General features: G+C 36.1%; 1 protein-coding gene across 2 annotated transcripts in view; it reads left to right on the plus strand.

The window, feature by feature from the left end:
• Positions 1-207: 207 nt before the first annotated feature.
• PIK3C2G (phosphatidylinositol-4-phosphate 3-kinase catalytic subunit type 2 gamma) overlaps positions 208-17,025 on the plus strand; it is a 464,615-nt gene continuing 447,797 nt past the window's right edge. For both annotated transcript variants that reach the window (XM_051850300.2, XM_017343356.3), the window contains exon 1: positions 208-330. The gene's annotated coding sequence lies outside the window, so the exon portion shown is untranslated. The remainder of the gene's footprint in view (positions 331-17,025) is intronic.

Consider the following 17,025-nt stretch of genomic DNA (forward strand, 5'->3'; position numbering starts at 1 on the left):
CCATCGCTACCCTTGAGAATTAGCGAAAGGAGATTATAACATTAATTATTACTAGTAACTGTTCGTTGTATAAATAAAATGCCTTCAGAATAAGTTTTAACGGAAGAGATGGGAGAAAATGATTTTGATATTTGTAATGCCGGGCACTGAAGGTGTGCAAACAAATCACAGGAACATGTGGTTTTATTTATATAACAACTGATGAGATAAAACCAGCAGTGAACAAAACTCCTTTCATGGTGTTAGAGTGAATCATTAAACCTGAACTCACCCTGCTGGCATTTCTAATAGCAAGTGAAATAAAACACAAAATAGAGAAGAATATATAAGGTAAGCACTAAAAATGTTCAGTGTTTTGGAAATATCCTCTGTAATGAAGTTGTCAATATCAAATGTACTTGCTTAATGTAATCATAGAAACTTTTGAATAATTATAAAATTATTAAGTAATAGATAGAAGTAGCATATGCAAAGTTTTCCTCTGTGTTTGGGGAGAGGTGTGCTAATTTCAAAAACAGATTTCCTGGTTAAAAATCTTTTGGAAAACAAAGCCAAGCAAGAATAATTAATATGATAATGTAATGGCTGTCAATCGTGGTTCAAACTCTTGTTTTAAAGATGGCACTGTGTAACTCAGAAAGATTTATTGAAATGGTCAAATTCACTATCTGGCTTCTACTTGGCCCAAGGTAAAATTCAAATTTACATAAATAAAGTTGTAAATAAAAACTATAACTGTAGACTTTTTCATCACAGTTAACATTTGTCATTGAAGAATAGTAATTATAGTGAGTGATCAATCCTTAATACGGCGTTGGTGATAAAATAATGTCCTTATTACAGAGGCATTGCTTCAGAATTCGTCAACTGCCAGCTGATGAATCTGACTTCTGACCTTTGTTTTTTAATTTAAATTCCCATTTGCCATGGTTCCTCCTTTCTCAAAATAAATTTCAAATTCAGGAACTCTAAAAGTGATGCCAGACATCATAATGAATTTTCCGTTTTAATAATATAAATTTCACCTATAGAAAAAATAGGAAAAAAACTGAAAACCTTAAGAAAATATTCAGGAGACACTCAGACTGAACATCTGAAGGGTGTTTATGTTCTAGGTATTATAATAATAAAAGGAATAACATTATAATGGACATTATAATGAAGTCCCTGCCTTCAAGTGCCTATGTACAGCAGAAGCAAATGAAATGATAATTACAGTATAATATACAATATAATAGTAACCATGAAATACAGAAGCTATGTTGCAGTTTAATGTAAAGTAGTGATAGAAGAATATTTGCTTTCAAACTGATCTTGAAAAACCGAAACTATTCAGTTAGTAAAACAACTTTATCTGCTGAAGAAAAGGACTGGGAAAAATGATATTTTCCCTCAACCTTGTAATATATAACAGGAGAGTCAATAAAAATAAGAAGATAATCACAAGTCAATGACAACCTAAAGAAAAAAAATGATACTAAGATAATTCCAGTATAAACAGCTCTGGTAAAATCCATGGTAGAAGAGGAATTATGGAATCTAATAGGTTAGGCATTTTAACAAATCAGAATTTTGGAGATTCTGGGTGAATTAATTTTGTGAGTGTGAGCTGTATCTTACCTTTGCTGATTCTGAATTTCTCTCACCCTGATTTCATGCCTGATTTTAGTCTCTGACCAGAACATTCATCAAGAGCTGTGAATCAGATCATTTGTTCTGTATCATTCATTTTGTATAGAAATTATTGTAAAGCAAATTAAAGCATTAACTTAATCAGGATTAGCAACCATTATTTGACCAGGTCCATCTTTCACAGTACTGAAATACAATCAAGTTACTTGGAACTGTGTAAAATATATAAAGGCAAAACACAGTCTTGTCCTCAGGGTATTTATACTACCTTTGTAACAATAAATAGCTGTTTAAAAATAATTTTGAAGTGATGTATGACCATATGGAATTAAATACAAAGTGTGTAGCCTAGGTAATTTGTATTATGTATTACAAGGAAGAAAGCACATTTTTTAAAGATTTTTTTACTTATTTATGTATTTGAAAGGCAGGGTGTGTGTGTGTGTGGGTGTGTGTGTGAAAGAGAGAGAGAGAGAGAGAGAGAAAGAATCTTCCATCTGTTAGTTTACTCCCCAAACATCCTCAACAGCCAGGGCTGGGCCAGGTTGAAGAAAGGAGTGAAGAATGCCACCTGGGTCTTCCACAGGGGTGGAAGGGACCTGAGCACTTGGGCCATCATCCACTGATTTCTCAGGCACATTATCAGGAAGCAAGATAGGAAGTGTAGCAACTGGGATTCAAATGGGCACTCTCATATGGTATGGCAACATTGAAAGGATGGCTTAACCCACTATGCCACAATGTCTGCCCCCTTAAGTCCCTTCTGACATCAAAGATGTGGGTTAGATTCTATCTTCATCATTTCCAGAGAGACTTCTCTGATTTTCAATTTTCCACCACAAAGAGGACATGTTTTCGTTTGCTCAATCTGTCTCATGTAACTTTTCTATGATTGAATGCTAAAGCATATGAACTGAAAAGCAGTATATGAGAATAAATGGGCGTCTATATCTTAGGATTCTTGACTGGAGAGCTATGGTGAGTCAGAAAAAAAAAACAGGAAAACTCAGTGGAAATGTAAATGAGTCATATTCTATTATATAATAATACATGTTTTGGGAGATTTCTTGGAAACTACGGTATTTTATTTTTTTATGTTTTATAGCTTTTTATTTCAAGTAAATTCCCATTTTAACTCTGTTGGTATTTGCATATTATATATTGTGATGTCAGTGTGATGTAATTAAACACAGGAAAGAAACCTGCTTCACTGTGAAAGATGCACTTACATTTCTATCATAAAATTGTTAGAATTCCTCAGAATATTGTGCAGTATTCTATCATTTAAATGTTTTTCATTTTTCTTACCATAATCAAGAATGCTTTAAGAGTAAACCAAGGCTGGCACCGTGGCTCAATAGGCTAATCCTCCGCCTTGCAGCGCCGGCACACCAGGTTCTAGTCCCGATCGGGGCGCCAGATTCTGTCCCGGTAGCCCCTCTTCCAGGCCAGCTCTCTGCTGTGGCCAGGGAGTGCAGTGGAGGATGGCCCAGGTGCTTGGGCCCTGCACCCCATGGGAGATCAGGAGAAGCACCTGGCTCCTGGCTTCGGATCAGCGCGGTGCGCCGCCGCAGTGCACTGGCCACGGCAGCCATTGGAGGGTGAACCAACGGCAAAGGAAGACCTTTCTCTCTGTCTCTCTCTCTCACTGTCCACTCTGCCTGTCAAAAAAAAAAAAAAGAGTAAACCAAAACACTGTATCCTCATCAAGAGAATATAATCTTATTTTTCAGTGTCTGTATTCAAACTGCATTTATAATAGCAAATATTTTCTTAGTCATTGTAGTGTAAAGTGTAGTGTACTACTTTAATTTGAAAAATTTTCATGTTTTACAGAGATTTTGTATATTTACATTTTATGACAACATAAGATTCCAGTTATCTAATGCAATGTTATTTGCTTAAGCATTTCACAGAAGCTAGATGAAAAGATTGCTCCAAAAGTTTCACTTCTGGAAATCACTCCTAGTTAAAATATTTATTATGCATTTTTCCACTTCATTAGTTTGTTTTCTTATAAATTTTTAAGTTGAGTTCATTTAATTAAAGCACACAGACATTTTATGTCATGCTAGAGTAATTTTACTACCATCACATACAGCATACAGTACTCTACAACGTTCCTCAAAATCTCATTAATATTTTATTTTATAATTATAAAAATTCTCATAGGTTATTAAGAATAAAATATGTTGTCCCCTTTTTGGAATTTTTTGCTAATATCAATTTAAGTATTTCTCCTATTTTTCATGACTAATTAGATTTTGTGTTATATGAATTTTTGGCTCGTATCATTTTATTATTTTAAATACTAGTTGAAAGATACTATGTTTTGCCCAATTTATGGGTGTCTCTTTACTTTTCTCTGTTTCTTCTTTCCTTTACTTTCATTTTTGATATTTTTCTTTTTTCTTCCTTCCAGTATGCTCCCTTTCTCTCTCCTTTTCTAATTTTAAGTTAAAAATATATGAATAATTGAGATCCATATTTTAAAATATATGCAGTTTTTAAAAGCATTCTATAAGCATTTTTATACTCATATAATTAGTATGTAAATATCTAAGGAGGAAAGTAGAAAATTCTAATAAACAACCTTAAATGCCTTAGAGTCAATAATTGAGAAAGAAAAATATAAGAAATTTTCACAATGTAAAATAATTAATTAGAATGATTCACTACAATATCTACTTCCTTTTTAAAGATCTATTTATTTTATTTGGAAGAGTTACAGAGAGAGTGACAGACAGAGAGAGAGAGGGAAACCTACTACTCTCTGGTTCACTCCCCAAATGGCCAAAATGTCCAGAGCTAGGCCAGGAGCCATCAGTTTCTTTCAGGTTGCTGGGCCATCTTCTACTGCTTTCCCATGTGCATTGACAGGGAGTTGGATCAGCCAGTGTACCAGGCAGTGGCTTATCCCATATATCATGCCAACCCCTACAATGTTTACTTCTTGTAAGTTAAAAGTCTTTTATAATAAAATAGTATCCAAATTCTTAGTATTAAATAATATAAGCCCTTTACTGAAAAATAAAATTTTTTAATTATAAATCTTTAAAAATATTTAGTCTTTTAAGAGGAAAATTGAGTAACATTAGGCTTTTAGTGTTAGTAAATGACTAAATATGTAGTTATCGGGAGGCAATGAGACAGAGACACACACGCACTCAGACATATCTCCCATCTGTTGATTCCATCCCCAGATGCCTGCAACACCTGGTGATGGGCCAGGCTGCACCTAGAAACTGGGATCTCAACCTGGGTTTCCCATGTGGGCGTCCAGGGGCCACACTTGAGTCAATGCCTACTGCCTCCCAGGGTGCACATTAGCAGGCAGTCAGAATTGGGAGTAGAGCTAGGATTCAAACTCATGTACTTTGCTATGGGGTGTAGGTGCCCAGACAGCATATAACAATTTTTCCATTTTTTAACTTAAGCCTTTTACAAGATTGATTAAGGTCTTAAGGGCAATGTCTTAATCCTTGTAAAGTCAGTACACAACTGTCAAAACTGAAGGCCAAATAAGCCTTCAAAAGCAAAGGTGTGTGGCCCCAGTATATGAGTATTGTAGCTGGCTGATTTCCAGGTGGCTTCACCGTGAGACACAATGGGTTGAATGTTTCAAGATTCAGGATAAAAATTTACTACCATTTGGGTTTAGAATGCTACTGTTTTCAGGACAAGTGGATCCATCCGTCTTGCAGAAACACACAATACCCCTGATTGTTAAGTTGATATTCAGTTTAGAAACTTGCCATTAGTGATATCATGGTCTTCCATTGACGGTCTCTGATGGCTAAATCTAGGACAATGACTCCTCACAGGTAGGCTCACATGGAAACTCACATTATAATCAAATGATTACTTGGTAGGCTCTGGTATATAAAAAGAGGAAGACCAATTTGTATATTTAATGACATTTGACAAAGACAACAGGAATCACTGATTTTTATGTTTAAGAAAAGCCTATTATGGGGAATTTCGAACAACATAGTACAGTGGTTTCATTAAGGAAAATGATAGACTTTGTGAAATGTAATGTGCACTCAATAAATTATAGAAATTTGCTTCCTCCTTGTAGGGATTCTCACATATTGAGTGCTGGTTTTCATGAATGATATCTGAGACAGAATTTTCAGAAACCCTGTTTCCCAAATGGATTTTTTTCTGGTAGTTGGTTATCTCCTTCTTTTTTTCATTTATATAAAGGAACCAAATTTCATGTATTTCATATGGACAGTTTTAAGAGCATAATGATACTTCCCAGCCTTCCCTTTCACTCTACCTCCTACTTATGTTCCTATCTTAATTTTTACAATGACGTACTTTAAATTTACTTTATAATAACAAGCTTAACCCTCCATTAGTAAAGAATTCACCAAGTAATAAGTAGAAAATGACTGTTTCCAAGAGTATAGACTAGGGCTATCAACAATAATCAAATTTGAAAATGTCAATTTTGTTCATATATATTATATTGTTGGACTCTGTATATTCGCTATCACAAATAAGGGAAATATATCCTATTTTGGGGACTGGCTCATTTTATCAAGCATAATGGTCTCCAATTATATCCATTTTGTTGCATAATAAAGGATTACATTCTTTTTATGGTTGAGTGGTCTCCCATAGAGTATATATATCATATTTTCTTTATCTAGTCATCTGTTAATAGACATCAGGGTAAATCCCATATCTTAGGTAATGTGAGCTGAACTGCTATAAACATGGGGATACAGATAAGTTTTTCGTATACTGATTTCATTTCCTTTGGGTAAATTCCCAGGAGTGGAATGGCTAGGTCAATTATAGATCTATTTTCAGATTTCAGAGGTATCTCTGTACAGTCTTCCATAATGGTTGTACTAGTCTACATTCCCAACAACAGTGTATTAAGGTAAATTTTCCCCCAAATCCTCACCAGTATTTGTTATTTTTTGATTTTTGGATAAGAATCATTATAAATGGGGTGAGATGTAACCTCATTGTGTTTTTTTTCTCCCCCTGATAGCTAGTGATCCTGAGCATTTTTTCATGTGTGTGTTGGCCATTTGTATTTCATCCTTTGAAAAATGACTGTTCATAACCTCAGCCTATTGATTGGATTGCTTGTTTTGTTATTGTTTGGTTTATTGAGCTCCTTATATATTTTAGATATTAATCCTTTAACAGATGGAGAGTTCGCAAATATTTTTCACCCATTCTGTCAGTTGCCTATTTTTTGTTGTGTTTTTTTCTTTGCTGCGCGAAAGATTCTTAGTTTGAGGTAATCCCATTTGTCTATATTTGTCTTTATCATGTGAACTACTGAAGTTTTACACAAGAAGTTTTTGACTATGTCAATGTCTTGCAGTATTTCCCCTATGTTTTCCTCTAACAATTTTATAATTTCAGGTCTTAGATTTAGATCCATGTCCCATTGTGAGTTGATGTTTGTATAGGGTATACAGTCTTGTTTCATATGTCTGCATGCACACATCCAATTTTCCCAACACCATGTGTTGAACAGAATGCTTTTATCCAGGGATTAATTTCAGGTCTTTGTTTATGGTTATTTGGAAGTAGATGTGTGGATTATTTCCTAATATTATTTCTAATATTATTATTAGAGTCTCTAATCTGTTCCACTGGTCTACATGTCTAATTTTGGGCCAGTGTCACACTGTATTAATTATAAGAGCCCTGTAGTATTTCTTGAAATTTGATATATTGATGCCCTCAGCTTTATTTTTATTGTTTAAGATTGATTTAACTATTCCGGATCTCTTGTGGTTCCATATAAATTTTAGGGTCTTTTTTTCCAGATATGTGAACATCTTTGGTATTTTGACTGGGATCACATTTAATCTGTAAATTGCTTATTAGTATGGAGATTTTGGTTATATTAATTCTTATAATCTTGAAAATTGAAGTCATGAACATGGAAGGTTTTTACATTTTTTGTGTGTCTTCTATTTCTTTCTGTAATGTTTTGGAATTTTCATTGCAATTATCTTTCACATTTTTGATTAAATTTGTCCCAAGTTATTTAAATTTTTTGTAGGTTTTGTGAATGGGACTGATCTTACAAGTCCTCTCTCGCCATGGTATTCTTTGTGTATACAAAGGCAATTGATTTTTGTGTGTTGATTTTATATCCTCGACTTTACTGAACTCTTTTATGAGTTCCAATAGTCTCCAAGTGGAATCTTTTGATTATCCTACATATAGAATCATGTTATCAGCAAATAGGGATAATTTGACTTCTTCCTTTTCCATTTGCATCCTGTGGTTTCATTTTCTTGATTAATGGCTCTCACTAAAACTTCTAAAGATATATTGAATAGTGATGGTGACAGTGGGCATCTTGTCTGGTTGTGGTAGTTAGTGGAAATATTTTCAGCTTTTCTCCATTCAGCATGATGCTGGTTGTAGGTTTCCCATCTATCATGTTGATTGTGTTGAAGTATGTTCCTGCTATACCAAGTTTGCTCAAGGTCTTTATAATGAAATGATATTGTATTTTTGAAAATGCTTTCTCTGTATCTATTGAGATAATAATATGGTTTTTATTCTTCAATCTGTTAATGTGATACATGACATTTACTGATTTGCGAATGCTAACCATCCCTGTATACCATGCATAAATCCCATTTAGTCCAGGTGAATGATTTTCTGATGTGTTGTTGGATTTGATTAGCTAGAATTTCTTGAAGGTTTTTACATTTATTTTCATCAGATATATTACTCTTAGTTCTCTTTTGTGTTGTATCTTTCCTGGATTTGGAATTAGCATGATGCTGACCTAATAGAAGGACGTTGGAACAATTCCCTCCCTTTTGATTGTTTTGAATAGTTTGAGAGTAATTGGAATTGGTTGGTTAAAAATTTGGTAGATGGAGCCGGCCTGTGGTGCAGTGGGTTAACCCACTGCCTGTAGTACCAGCATCACATATGGACACTGGTTCATGTCCCACCCACTCTATTTCCAATCCAGCTCCCTGTTAATGCACCTGGGAGAGCAGAGGAAGATGGCACAAGTCCTAGGGCCCCTATACCCATGTGGTGAATCTGGAAACTTCAAGTCCTGGCTCCTGGCTTCAGCCTGGCACAGCCCCAACCATTGGAGCTATTTGAGGAGTGAAACAGGGAATGGGACTTTTTCTCTCTCTGTCTCTCTCTCATCTTTCTCTAACTCTACCTTTCAAATAAATTAATAAATTTTTTTTTAATTTGGTAGAATTCAGCAATGAAAGCATCCAGTCCTGGGCTTTTCTATGTTGGGAGGGTCTTTATTATTGATTCAATTTCTGTCTTGGTTATTGGTCTATTTAGGTTTTCTATGTATTCATGAATCAATTTGGTTAGATGGTATGTATCCAGAAATCTATCCATTTCTTTCCGATTTGTTGGCATATAGCTGTTTGTAGTAATTCATGATAATTTTTTATTTTTGTGTTATCTCTTGAAACATCTAATTTTTCATCTCTGACTTTATTAATTTGGATCTTCCCCCCCTTTTTTATTAGTTGTTTCAATGGTGTATCAATTGTTCATTAAAATAACCAGCTCTACATTTCACTGAGCTTTTGTATTGTTTATTTCAATTTTGTTTATTTTTCTCTAATTTTTATTATTTCTTTCCTCCTACTAATTTTGGGCTTGGTTTGTTCTTAATTTTCTAGATCCTTGAGATACATTGTTAGATCACTCATTTGGTGCCTTGCCAATTTCTTGATGTAGGCGCTAATTGCTGTGAACTTTCCTCTTAACACTGCTTTTGCTGCATCTCATAAGTTTTGAAATGCTGTTTAGTCATTTTCACTCATTTCTAGGATTTTTTTATTTCTCTTTTGATTTCTTCTATGACTCACTATTCATTCAGGAGTATGTTGTTAAGTCTCCATGTATTTGTATATTTTATAGTGTTTATTAATTTATGACTTCATTCCATTGTGGACAGAAAGATATATGATATGATTTCATCTTTTTTTGAATTCTTAAGACTTGCTTTATGGCCTACCATATGTACTGATGGAAGTTTATCTATGATAGGTCAAATAGATTTTTTAAAAAATGTTATTGATTTATTTTATTTGAAATGCAGACACACATGCACACACACAAATGCAGAGCTCCTTCTGCTGGCTCACTCCCCACATGATTACAACAGTCAGGGCCAGCCAGACTGAAGCCAGAGCCTTCAATCCAGGTCTCCCACATGGGTGGTGGGAACCCAACTGATTGAGCCATCCCCTGCTGCCTCCCAGGTATGCATTAGCAGGAAGCTGGAATCAGGAGTGGAGCAAGGCTCGCATCCCAGCTCTTCAATATGAAATGCTGATATCCCATATGATGCCTGAACTGTTATGCAGACACCTGTTACCCATGAAGTTTTTAGGGGAGACACACAACACCATATGGTTATGTCTCAGGACTAGACAGCCAGGACACTCAAGTTTAAAGTACAGAATAATATATAACACTCCGAAGATGCTGCTTTCTTTTTCTAAGACTGAAGTGTGAATATCTCTTTTGGGGAATATCCATCATCTGTATAGAGAGGGATCCAGAATAATCTGAATCAGTGAGATTCACATTCATGAGAATCACTGAGAACCAAAAACAAAGCATCTGAATTATATAGAAAAATAAAATGGCTGAGAGAGGCCAAGGACATTTAGGTTGGAGCCAACACAGAAGGAATCAGAGGTGATTCAAGGAAAAAGAAAGATGAAGTCCTGGAGCTCCTACTGAATTCTGAGATGAAGCACTGTCTGAAGTCAACTGAATCCTCGTAGCATAACAACTGTACTTTCAAACTTACATAAACTTGTACATCTATAAATTCTCTCTCTCCTTCACTTCTACAACCAACTTCCAACCCTAAAAACCATTGCCTATTAACATGGAAAATATTTGGATAAGTTTCTTCAACTTGGCTTCTGTGGCTTATTCTTCTATGTTTTGTTTACTAACCAATATCCACTCCCTTAACACGAATTGCCATCAAAGCCATATGACACATTGTAAGACAGCATTTTGGACATGTCTTGTTCTTGTCATCTATCTCTTCAAGGTGATTTATCTACACGTTGATCCATTATGTATTGATCTTAAATATGTTTCTCAACCTCAGTCTGTCTTATTTGCAAGTTCTTCTTAATTGTTATCTTCTGTTAACAATAGTGTTAACAATAACAAAAGTATCCCATCATTTCCATATGTGTACTTCTTTCTGGCCCAATTAGAAGCTTTTAAAGAAAGATTTATTTATTTGAATGGCTGAGCAACAAACAGAGAAGAGAAAGAGAGAGAGATCTTCCATACTATGGTTCACTCCAAAAAAGTCAGGAGCCAGGAATTCCATCTGGGTCTCCCACAAGGGTTGTAGGGGCCCAAACACTTGAGCCATCCTCTCTGCTGCTTTCTAGGGCATTAGCAATGAGCTGAATCAGAAGCAGAGCAGGCAGGATTCAAATGGGCACTCTAATATCAGGTACTATTTTGATTAGGATTCTAGCACATGTTCTCTGTACCCTGAACCCACAAAACAGTATTTGGCACCGTGCAAGCTTGAAGGTTATTTTTTTCCCCATGAAGTCGTCTATCTGCTGTTTTCTCTTCCTGTAGTATTTTATCTCTTTGTACTACATACTATGTTCAAAAGTGGTCTGCTTCTCTCTTTCCACTCTCATCCAAGAAAGAGATATCCCCAAGGTAACTGAAGCTTTTAGGAAATAAGACTGCTATAATTGTTAAGAACTGGAATAGCATTATATTTCTGACCTTTCAAGGGTATTTTCTGTTGTATAAAGATAATTGCCTTCAAAAGAATAAATATACAAAGGGGGCATTTCCTTGAAGATAGTTTGATACTATGTCTTATCTACCAAATGACCTATCAAAACAGCAAAATTACATTTACACCTTTTTCTTAAAGTTGATATTACTCTTGCTCTTGTTTCTCCTCTGCTTGCATGAGAAGAAATTTCCTTTTTAGCCTTCTCATGGTCCCTGTAGGCTCCGGGTAATCAGGGAATTAATAAGTGAACTCTATTTTATTGAGTAGTTAATTTATTCTCAGAAATGAACTCAATACTATTGAAAATTACCATTTGGAGAAAGTATTGTACAAAGAACTTCCTGGCTTCATGAAAAATATAGTCAAGGTCATTAGTGATATCCATATAGGTAGGAAAGGGTGTTCATTTACAATAAATTTGCTCTTCCAGATTTGGCCAAAGTATATGATACCATTAAGATTATTTGACTGGCAAATGTCTACAAAGTCTTTAAGCATTCAGACTTAGACATTAGCTAGGAGATGAGAATTTAAAAAACTGATGACTTTTTCATTAAAAAAAGTGAAACCTAAGAAATACCTTTCATTTAACAAAATTGAAATTTCTGAAATAGAGCTATCACTTTTTAACTTTACACACTCATCTTTACCCTGATAAATTTCCAACAGGGAAATATCAGTAGTACCCTTAAAAGCTTTTAATGATATCACAGTGAAAATCACATGTTCTTGAATATGGTAAATGTGAGATTCTTTAGACTCAGATCTGAATTCTAACTGCAGATTTTACTTGTGCATTTCCGTTAGTACTTAGAAAAATTTTTATTTTCTCTTGTCTCAAACAAACTGCATGTTCATTAATTTGTTTAGAACATGGTAGGTAAGGAGCTGGCATTGTAGCTGGTGAAGCCACCTGCTGCCTGTGATGCTAGCATCCCACATGGGCACCGGTTTTAGTCCCAGATGCTCCATTTCCAATTCAGCTCCCTGTTAATACAACTTTGAAAGCAGCAGAAGATGGTTCAAGTGCTTGGACCCCTGTACCCACATGGGAGACCTGGAAGAAGCTCCTGGCTTCTAGCTTTGGTCCGGCCCAGTCCTGGCCATTACAGCCATTTAGGGAGTGATGCAGAGTACGGAAGATCTCTATCTCTGTGTCTGTCTCTCTCTCTCTCCCTTCCTCTCTCTCTATAACTGAGACTTTTAAACAAATATTTTGTTTAAAAAAAAACCATATTAGCTAGATCTGCTAATGTTTGGCTTCTCCTTAATGGTATTAACAATAGTGTTCCACTTTTTAAGTGATTTATTGATTTATTTGAAAACACAGTGACAGTGGGAGACACAGATTGGGGGGACAGAGAGAGAGCGAGTGACAGAGACAGAGAGACAAAGTCTCCAGTCTGCTGATTCACTCCCCATACGGTCATAACAACCAGGGCTGGGCCAAGTCAAACCTGGAGCCTGGAATTAGATCTGGCTCTCCTAAATTGTTGGCAAGGATAAAAGTACTTCTCTTCCCACAGGAACCAGGGCTTCAACTGGTACTCTGACATAGGATGTAGGCATTGCACGCAGTAGCATGCACTGACGCTAGCATTTCACATTTCTATTTACTGTTAAGTAGATATAAAATTGCTATAAATTAGTGAAGCAGAACAATTTTGTTATTTGTGTCTAACAAAGAAAAACTGAGGCAATTTTATTCCTAATATTATAAGTCAACAATGTTTCATTTACTCAGAATTTCCCATTCATCAGTATCTTTAACTCCAATTTATCAAGGGAGCAAATAAAAATATTTGATTGAAAGGAATTATAGTTCTTATGAGGCATGATTTTTCCCAGTACTGACATACTTCTCACCATCAGAGTTGCTCCTTGACATTTACAGGAACGTTTCATTTCCAGAAGGTGGTGCTGTAGAATAGTTGAAAACCCAAGTCGACTTCTGAAAAAAAGCAGATGCACATTCATTAGCACTCAAGTTTATTGAAGTTCTGGAAACAGTGGGCATGCAAATCAGATAAATGCCCTGCCACCCTTTGTTTGCTGGCATTTAAAACTCAAAATATTTTTATATATTTGTGACCTAACTTATTGTCTGTGAAAACCAACAATACAACAGTTTAGCCATTGCAGCATTCATTAAAACAACATAGACAAAATATTAAGAGATTGCTTAGAAAGGTAGTCCAGACTGGTGCCGTGGCTCACTAGGCTAATCCTCCACCTGCAGCGCCGGCACCCCGGGTTCTAGTCCCGGTTGGGGCTCCGAATTCTGTCCCGGTTGCTCTTCTTCCAGTCCAGCTCTCTGCTGTGGCCTGGGAGGGCAGTGGAGGATGGCCCAAGTGCTTGGGCCCTGCACCCACATGGGAGACCAGGAGAAGCACCTGGCTCCTGGCTTCGGATCAGCACAGCTCACTGACCACAGCACACTAGCCGTACTGGCCATTTGGGGGGGTGAACCTTTCTCTCTGTCTCTCTCTCTCACTGTCTAACTCTGCTTGTCAAAAAAAAGATAGTCCAGTTTTACATGAGAAATTACCAAATCTATCATTGATTTTAATAAAGTTCACCTATAAATGTTTTTGAAAAAATATGTGAACATGTTTGAATAGTGTTTTTGTGGCTTGCAGTGCTATGCTTTGTAAAAAAGGCAAAAATCAGACAAATGAGATGCAAAATTACATAATTATGGAGATATGTCATCATTCAGTGATTATTAAATATATATATCTGAGACCATAAAACCTTTGACCTTAATGGGCCTATGGAAAAACTGAAGAAAGAATATAAAAATCAGAGAATTTATACAAAGAGGAAATTAGAATTATCAGTTCCTATATAGAGTTCATAGAAGTCTTTCCTATGTACAATACACATAAAATTATGGATTTAATTAAGTTTGACTACAGTTAATTGATTTATTTTCTATACAAAGACAAATCCAGATCATTCATGCTGTTATCTGAAATTGTGAATATTCATAACACATTCATGTTAGCAATGAGAAATCTATCAATGTTCAAATGAAAATGGTTATATTTATGGAGGCATAGCCCATTGAAACTGTCAATGAATAGTATCTTGGAAGAATTGGAAGTTTTAGTCATAATTATTTGTATCCTGGGAGCCATTTTGTCTATTTGAAAATTGTTTACTGGTTGTTCTATCATAGAAACTACACTGCATATCTAGAACAACTGTAATCATATGAAAATATTAGAGAAACTGTTAGGCATTAGGATTAGGATGCCCCTGGATCATCCACATCCTATATTGAGTGCCTGGGTTTGAGTACCAACTCCATTTCCAATCCCAGCTTCCTGCTACTACACACCCTGGGGCATTAGTGGCAGTAAACAGTCAAGTGGATTAGTCCCTGCCACCATGCAGGAGACCTACACTGACTTCCTGGCTTGTGGCTTAGGCCTATCCCAGCCTCCCACTGTGAGCCAGTCCATGGAAGACCTCTGTCAGTCTGAATGTCCCTTTCTCCCTCTCTGACTCTCTGCCTTTCAAATAAACAAATTTTTAAATATAGGTTGATATAAATATTTGAAAACTCAAGATATTATATTTAATCTGTTTTTCTTGAAACGTATAAAGGATGTGTTATTCAAAATTAATCATCATTTGGTCTTAGATAAATTAAAACTTTTTTGTACTTTATATTTTTATGAAGTTTGTAAATTTAAATACTTTTGACATTTTTTAGGATTATGAAAGTTATCTGCTCTTTAAACCTGTAACTTAGCTTAGGAGAAAAGGAATGTAAGTATCAAAATTCCGTGTGACACTTGATAACATTCAAGTATCTACTAATCATTCATCTTTAAATACAATAAACTTTACTCAATGGTTGTTATTTAAATATTCTTAAGTTATAGTTATTTCCAAAGAAAGTAAACTTCAGAAAAGGAGCATTTAGTTTTAAAAACTACACAATGTAGCTTTTTCAACTACTCATATTAATGCTTGGAATTAAGTAGCCAAAATATATAGAATCAAGCCCATATCTTTAGTTCTTTGACAAATATAGGCATAGGTTAGTATAATGTTTGGAGCAAAGTACAGCAACATATATCCAGAATGTAGCTGCAGCTATGGAACTGATAAGGTACAAATTCCTGATTCAGTTTTGCTCAAAAGCAGGGCTGATTTCTCTCTCCACATGAAACCTAAACTGATCAAATTGAGACAACAGCATATCCCTCACCTGCCAGGACAAATCAAAGACTCCTCAAACAACACAGCATAATCCAGAAGATCTATAAAGATGAAAATACATGATGATCATGAAGGGGAAAGAAAGTAATAACTTTTCCTGACTCATCACAAGGCACCTGTAATAAAAGACAGATTAACAAAAGAAAAGCACATAGATTTATTTAATAAAAGTTTTATGTTGCTTGGGAGCCTTCAGTAATGAAGACATGGGGAAATAAGGATGCGTGTCTGCTTTCATGCTACATCTGAGCAGGTGTGATTGGAAGACAAAAGCATAAAGATCTAATGGTAATAAGTGTGGTACAAGCAAGTCATATTCTTTGGCATCTACTCCATGCCCCAGGTGTTTCCAGAGATAAAGGCTTTTCTGTCCTCTGGGTTAAACAAGGTACTAAAATGAAAGTTTCATGTCCCACTTTTACTTTCATTTATTTTGTTATTTATTTGAAATGCACAAAATGAGAGACAGATAGTTGGAAAGAGACCTTTCATCTACTGGTTCACACCTCAAATGCCCATAACAGCCGTGGCTGGGCCAGGCTAAAGCCAGGAGCCATCTAAACTCCATCTGAGTCTCCTACCTGGGTGGCAGGGACATACATACTTGGACCATCCTCTGCTGTCTCCCAGGATGGGCGTTAGCAGGAATTGGAATCAGCAACAGAGCCCGGGCCTGAACCCCAGGCACTCCGGTATGGGAAGCAGGAAACCGAAGTAGCATCTGCAGCGCTGCCCCTCCTGGCCTACTGCAGAGGAAAAGCACTGAATTCTTTTATGATCTACTCCAAGGAGCGGGGCAGGAGAAGGTCACGGACTGATCTTGCTGCTTCTGCTGCTTCCTCAAATGCTAAGATGCCCTGAACTCTGTTAATAGAAACAGACCTGGGTCTGTTTAGTCCTGTCAAGGACTTTTGGAAACATGTCAGGCTGTGCACTTAAGATCTGTACTTAAGACCTATATCTTCAGATCTGTTAACTGTATCTCAAAGAAAAACATTGTATAAAAACATATATTAGGGGGAAAAGAATACTTAAAAACAATGTGTTAACAATTGTATGAGTGAGAATTCCCTTCTCTGCTACATCAGCTTTGTATCCAGCCACAACAAAATTGATCACACACTTCAGGGGCTGATGTTGAGGCATAGCAGGTCAAACTGCCACCTGCAGCACCAGCATCTCACATGGCTGCTCCATTTCCAATCCAGCAACTTGCTGATGGCTTCATTAAAGCAGCAGATGTTTGGACCCCTCCCACACTCATGGGAGATTTGGAAGAAGCTTCAGCCTCCTGGCTTCGTCCTGGCCCTGCCCTGGCCCTTGCAGCCATCTAGGGAGTGAAGCTTAGTTGAAAGATTCTCTCTCTCTCTCTCTCT

This window comes from Oryctolagus cuniculus, chromosome 9 (assembly GCF_964237555.1).
Source record: "Oryctolagus cuniculus chromosome 9, mOryCun1.1, whole genome shotgun sequence".
Classification (NCBI taxonomy): Eukaryota; Metazoa; Chordata; class Mammalia; order Lagomorpha; family Leporidae; genus Oryctolagus; species Oryctolagus cuniculus.